A 7,161-nucleotide genomic window follows, 5' to 3' on the forward strand; every position below is an offset into this window, starting at 1 on the left:
AAATGCATCCCAAAATTATGACTCCTAAGCCAAAATCCATACTTAAGATTATATTTTTTAAGCAGATTCATACCCTGATTTTTGACTTAATAAACATTTTAATCTTAATTTTCTCATGTCATTGAATGTTCTTTAAAGTTTTTTTTTTTTTTTTATCCTAACTGAAGGACATTTTTCCATTTTTTGTTCAGATAGAGTGGGAGGGAAAGAGAGGGAGAGAGAGAGAGAGAAACATTGACGTGAAAGGGACACATCGAGTGGCTGCCACCCGCACAACCCAACCAGGGCCGGGGGCAAACTGCAACCGAGGTACATGCCCTTAGCGGGAACCGAACCCAGGTCTCTCCGGACCGCAGGCCAACACTCTAACTGCTGAGCCAAACCGGCCAGGGCTGTTCTTTAAAAGTTTTTACAAGCTGACTGTACTCTAAAACATGTGTAATATAATGTTCTATATTTTTTGTCATAAATATCAGTGTAGTAAAGATATTACAGTTAAATACCCACGTTTCAAATACTTCCAATAAAATATTAGCAAAAAACAAAGACTGATTCAGATATTTTTAGATGTTTGTCAAGTTGTTTTTCTGGTTTTACCAATTTACATGCTCAACACGTGTACCAGCAAATATCTTGTATATGTGGTGCTTGATTTTTTCTAGGTAAGAAAAATTAACTTTTGTAGGAAAACCAAACACCTTATGCAGGAAAAAAATAAAGTCTTTCAACATAATTAAGAACTCTTCCAAATTATTCACAACTTTCCAGGTTCGCTGACATGGATTAGAAAAACAAGTCCTAATGTTAGTAAATAGCAGGGCAATTCCTGTAATAAAATCTCCCAAAGGGTAGGAATTTCTGGACGAGTGGACTGGACCCTGTTTCAAACGCAATTGTAATGAGAAAGAGCAGTTATGCATATTGATGTCATAAACACTGACACTTGTCCTCTAAGAACAAATTTAACTCCTGTAAAAACAGTTATATGAGTGAATTGAAAGAGCCCTGATTGTGTAGCCTCCAAGCAAATTTTGATGTGAACCTCATCTGGACGCATCAAGAATTCTTAGGAGTAGAATTAGACTATTCCCCAATCAGCAAACTTTGCTGAGCTGATTATTGAAGCAAGGTCTTTCCAAAGGGCTCTAGCTTCAACATAATCAGAATGACAAACAATACAGGAGTATAATAAGAATAATCAGGAGTTGCACTCAGATATTTTTATTCTTGTGTGATTACTATGGTTTACAAACTCGTGGGCCGTGGAATGGTATATGTTAACATTCTTTGAAGCATTTATAAATTGTTTTCTTCCGTGAACAATTTTTATTTTATTGTGCCAGATGTCTGAGAAAATCCAATCTGACTCCTATTTCTTTCTTTTCTCTTTTCATTGAACTTATTGGTGTGACACTGGTTAATAAAATTCTATAGGTTTCAGATGCATAATTCTACAACACTTTATTCGTACACTGTATTTTGAGGTCACCACCCCCCTTTAAATTTCTGTCCATCACCATTTATCCCCCATAATCCCTTTTCCACCTCCCCCTGCTCCCCTTCCTCTAGCAATCACCACACTTGTCAGTGTCCATGAGTTTTTTTCTCTTTTTTTTCCTTAGTCCCTCCACCTCCCCACCCAGCCCCCAACTCCTCAAATCGGACTCCAATTTAAATGGAAAACTGATCTTATATTTTTGTAGACCAGGAAAATATTAATTTAGGCCCCAAATTCAAATGAGGGTAGATGGATAGCCACAGAGTAGATTATCAAGAGAGATTACCGTAATCCTCATCCAAAGCAATAAATACCTGAGACAGACTAGTTCCTTTTCATCTTCATCCATGAGGCAGATCTTATGATGGTTCCCTATTCGCTTGAGAATGAGATCTTGTATAGGTCATTTCTCATCAGTCTCTAACCTGGCTCCTTGCTCTATGTATACTCAATTTTTTATCTTTCACACTACTCACACCTCAGGTAAAATAATCACTAAACAACTGAGACTAGTTGATGCCCATAGGTGGCAGATAGCTTTGGTTTTCATCTGCCTTGCAAGATTCAAACCACTGCTTCATTCTAGGTCTCAGAGAATTTTTCTTTCTATAAATTATATATATGTCAACTTTTTAAGGGATTTTTGTAGTAGGAAGATTTCGCTAAAACCACTCTTCTCTATTGTAGTAAATAAATTTCTAGTCACTATTTCTAATATTTATATAAAATCAATCATAAGAAATGCACTTTTTGTGTCTGGCTATTTTGCTTAATCTTATGGTTTCTTAGATTCATCTATATTATCATCGTAAATGGTTCATTCTCATTGCTGTATCTTATTTTTGTGTGAGTATAACACTTTTTTTTTTAAATCTACTATAATTTTGACAAACAGGTTGTTTCTTCTTTCTTTTGCTCTCAGGAATAATGCAGCTTTAAACATTTTAGTATGCTTTTGGTGAACATATGTATGTACATTTCTTTGCTGGATATATTCCTGGGAGAAAACTTGTTATGTTCAGAATTAATAAATGATAAAGTTTTTATACTAAATCATACTCCCCCCTGCACTTCTAGTTGATCCACATCTATGCAAGTGAATGTTATTTTCTGTTTTTCTTTATTTTTTTTTTCCCCAAGCTGGTTATTATTTGGTTGACAATGTAATTTTAAATCGTACTTACCTGAGCCCAGCCGGTGTGGCTCAGTGGTTGAATGTCAAATCAACCCATGCACCAGCAGGTCACTGGTTCGATTCCTGGACAGGGCACATGCCCAGGTTGTAGGCCAAGTCCCCAGTGAGGGGCATGCGGGAGGAGACCAATCGATGTTCTCTCTCATCGATGTTTCTATCTCTCGCTCCTTCTCCCTTCCTCTCTAAAATTAATAAAGAAAAAAATTAAAAATAAATAAATTGTACTTACCTGATAATTAATGAAAATAAGAACCATGATTTCCTTATTGTATTTGGGAATTACCTGAATGATAGGAGTATCTTTTATTCATAGTGGTCCGCTTTCCAACATAAATGAATTTGTGCTAACAGAAAGACTCATCATGGGCCCTTTAGACAATTTCAAGGAAGGTCTGGCCATAACAGAAAAACCAAGCACTTGAATTGAAGATTGAAACTCTGAGCCTCATCCCCAAGGACTAGAGAAGAGACATTATAAATTAAGTTTATGCCCATGGCAAATCATTTATTCAATCATGCCACTGTAATTAAATCTCATACAAAAACTCTGGACACTAAAGCTCAGGAGAGCTTCCTGGTTGGTTAATATCAATGTATTGGGAGGGTGGCATACTCTGGCTCCAGAGACAGAAGCTCCAGTCCTCAGGACCCTCTTAAACTTTGTCCCATATGTCGCTTCATCAGGCTTTTCATTTAAATCCTTTATAAAAAGGGGTGATTCTAATAGTGCTTTCTTAGAGTTCTATGATTTGTTCTAGAGAATTATCATATGTATGGAGGTGCATGAATCCTAAATTTGTAGCCAGCCAGGCAGAAGTGTCAGTGGCTTGGGGACATCTGAAGTGGGAAGTCTGGTGAAGAATTTTGCAATGAACTTGTGGAATCTGCTGATTCTGCGTAATGTCAGAATTAAATTGAATTGCAGGACACCTAACCGATGTGTTAAGATTGGTGTTAGAACAATGTGATATGTCTTTTTCTGTCATTTTTACTATCAACCGATTTGTATCTTTGAATCAAAAATATGCCTCTGGTACATGGCCATATAGTTGAATATTTTTATTTTATCTTATATGATAATGTCACCTTTTGATTGGATTGTTCAATGCATTCACAATGAACGTTATGTTGATATAGTTGTATTTGCATCTGCAACTTGACTTTTTATTTTCTTTTTGTTTTATATCCTTTATGTTCTTTTACTCATCCTTACTACTTCTATTAACAGTAATTTCTAGTGTATCATTTTAATTCCTTTAATAATTGTTTTTTAATTATTTTCTTCTTTATCAATTTTAGAGAGAAGAAGGGAGAGGGAGAGAGAGATAGAAACATCAATGAGAGAGAACATCAATTGGCTGCCTCCTGCATGCCCCCCACTGGGGATCAGCCCCACAGCCTGGGCATGTGCCCTGACCGGGAATCAAACTGGTGACCTCTTGGTGCATGGGTCGACGCTAAACCACTGAGCAATACTGGCCAGGCTAATTTTTTTCATTATATATTTTTAGTTAATTTAGTAATGGTTACTCTAGGGCTTAACATATACATCTTAACTTAAATTGACATCAGAGATATATTAATTTTTCTTTTTTAATCCTCACATGAGGATAGGTTTTTATTGATTTTTAGAGAGAGAGGAAAGGAGAGAGAGAAACATCCGTGTGAGAGAGAAACATCAAATGTTTGCCTCTAGTATGAACCCTGACTGAGAATCAAACCCACAACCTAGGTATGTGCCCTGACAGGGAATCAAACCCACATCCTTTTGGTGTACAGGATGATGCTCCATCCAACTGAGCCACAGGCCAGGGCCAGAGTTATACTAATTTAATTTGTTTGATTTATAAATATTACTTCTCTAGCTCTCTTCTCTTTTTCTTCTTTTATTTGTGCCATTGTTATATGTTACAAACACAATTCTGCATTTTTATATATTTTACATATTTTAATATTTTTTCAATAATTTGAGAGAGGAAAAACAGTTATGTATTTCTAAATTTTGTTATATTAACCTTTTATTTGCCATCTGACTATTTTATTTGATCCTTTGGATTCAAGTTACCATCTGGTGTCATTATCTTACTCCAATACAGCTTTAATTCCACCTACCTCATTTGTGATGTTATAAGCCCAACAACACAACTTCTACATATTGTTATGTATTTTTGTGGGTTTTTAAAAAATATCAATTAAGAAAAGAAATGATAAAAATAGGAAATTAGACTGTATTTTTTTTTAATTACTTTTTTTTCTTCTTTATTGATTTTAGAGATAGAGGAAGGGAGAGGGAGAGAGAGACAGAAACATCAATGAGAGGGAACATCAATTGGCCACCTCCTGCATGCCCCCCACTGGGGATTGGACCCACAACCTGGGCATGCGCCCTGACGAGGAATCGAATCTGTGACCTCTTGGTGCATGGGTCAACACTCAACCACTGAGCCACACTAGCCGGACTAGACTGTATTTTATAATTACATCACCCTTACTGGTGTTCTTTGGTGATGTTTTTGTTTGTAAGGATTTAAATTTCTTTCTTGGGTCACATGCTTTCATCTTGAAAAGCTTGCTATAATTTATGTGTCTGCTAGTCACAAATTCTCGGATTTTTACCTGTCAAAATCTTTGTCTTTGTTTCACATTTATTTTTGAAAGATTATTTTTTCTAGATACAGGATTCTCAGTGAATATTTTTTGCTCGTTTGTTTTCCTTCTGGCACTTTGAATATGCCATTTCAACGCATTTTGGCTTTTATCTTTTTTTCAAATGGAAGTCAACTTTTTTTATTAGTTAATTTGTTTTTGTTACAGATGTTTCTCCTTTTTTCCCCATTGACTCCCTTCTCCCAATCCCACCCTCCCCAAAAAAGTATTGTTGTCTACATCAATTGGTTATGCACATATGCATATAAGTTCATTATAATTTTTTAAATAATTGCTTTTTTGATACTCTCTTTGACTAAACAATCTCATCAGATATCCTTTTTATTCTTTAAACATGGTCTTCTTTAGTTCTTTTAACATATTTATAATAGCTTCTTGGAAGTCTTCATTCAATCTGCCAAGTGAGCCTTCTTATGAGCAACTACACTAACTTGTCTACTTTTATTCCTGTATGTGGGTCAATTTTCCTGTTTCTTTGCAAACATTGTTTTTTTGTTTTGTTTCATTTTTATCCTCACCCGAGGACATTTTTTGATATTTTGTTCAGATAGCGTGGGAGGGAGAGAGAGAGGAAGAGAGAGAGAAACATTGACGTAAAAGGGACACATCAAGTGGTTGCCACCCGCATGACCCAACCAGGGAAGATACAAACTGCAACTGAGGTACGTGACCTTAGCAGGAACCAAACCCCGGTCTCTCTGGACTGCAGGCCAATGCTCTAATCACTGAGCCAAACCGGCCAGGGCAGTTTTGTTTTGTTTTTTAATGGAATGTTTCAAGTAACATATTTTAGAAACTCTCGATACTGATCTCAGCCACTCCCAGGATTTTTCTGGTTGTTGATTGCTTATTTATTTATTTTGTGATTTGGCTACACTATGGGGGTAAGGTCCATTTCTAGCTTCTAAGGTTACCCTTCAGAGAATGCAGCCTCAGGCCTGTGCATAATTACCATGGATGACAGTGGTTTTAGGAGGGCTCTCTTTCACTGTTTCTGTCAGTTAGCTCTCTGTTCAACTGTCCACTTTGTTATCACACAGAACCGGCTACCCTAAATTGCTGGTTGGTAGCTCTATATTTTTTTGACAATGCTCTATGGTAAAAAATGTTCCACTGTATGGCCCAATTAAATGTCAGCCTTATCCCTGAAGTCGTTTCTGAAGCTAATCTTGACATTTTTTCTGACCTAAGGAGGATGGTTGTTACCTCTTTTTTCTTAGTTCTATGTTAAACTAGCTGGCCTATGGTTTAAGGTTTCTTTTTGCACAGAGGAAACAGGATTTTCTTGAAGGCTTTTTATTTTTACTTGTGCTTGTGACGGTTTTGGTTTAGAGGCCTTTGCAGTACCCTAAGATAATGGTGATTCAGTAAGAAAATTCACAAAAGACAACACTATTTTATTCTGCAAGTGACCAAGGTCCCTAGACAATATATATTTTGCCACCATTTCCAGTGGTTCTCAACCTTCCTAATGCTGCTACCCTTTATTACAGTTCCTCATGTTGTGGTGACCCCCAACCATAAAATTATTTTCGTTGCTACTTCATGACTGTAATTCTGCTACTGTTATGTCTTAGGCGACAACTGTGAAAAGGTTGTTCGACCCTCAAAGGGGTTGCAACCCACAGGTTGAGAACTGCTGATTTAGACACTGCTTGTGCTTGCTTGTGGTGTTATGCGCAGGACTTTTTAGTTGTAAATGGAAGACCTGGGAGGAATGGGACCACTGCATTTTGCCTGGAACCAAAACTGTTGGCTTCATTTTAGAAAATATTTTTATTTTGTTCTACATTTATTTTTT

Source organism: Molossus molossus, unplaced genomic scaffold (assembly GCF_014108415.1).
Source record: "Molossus molossus isolate mMolMol1 unplaced genomic scaffold, mMolMol1.p scaffold_m16_p_2, whole genome shotgun sequence".
Lineage (NCBI taxonomy): Eukaryota > Metazoa > Chordata > Mammalia > Chiroptera > Molossidae > Molossus > Molossus molossus.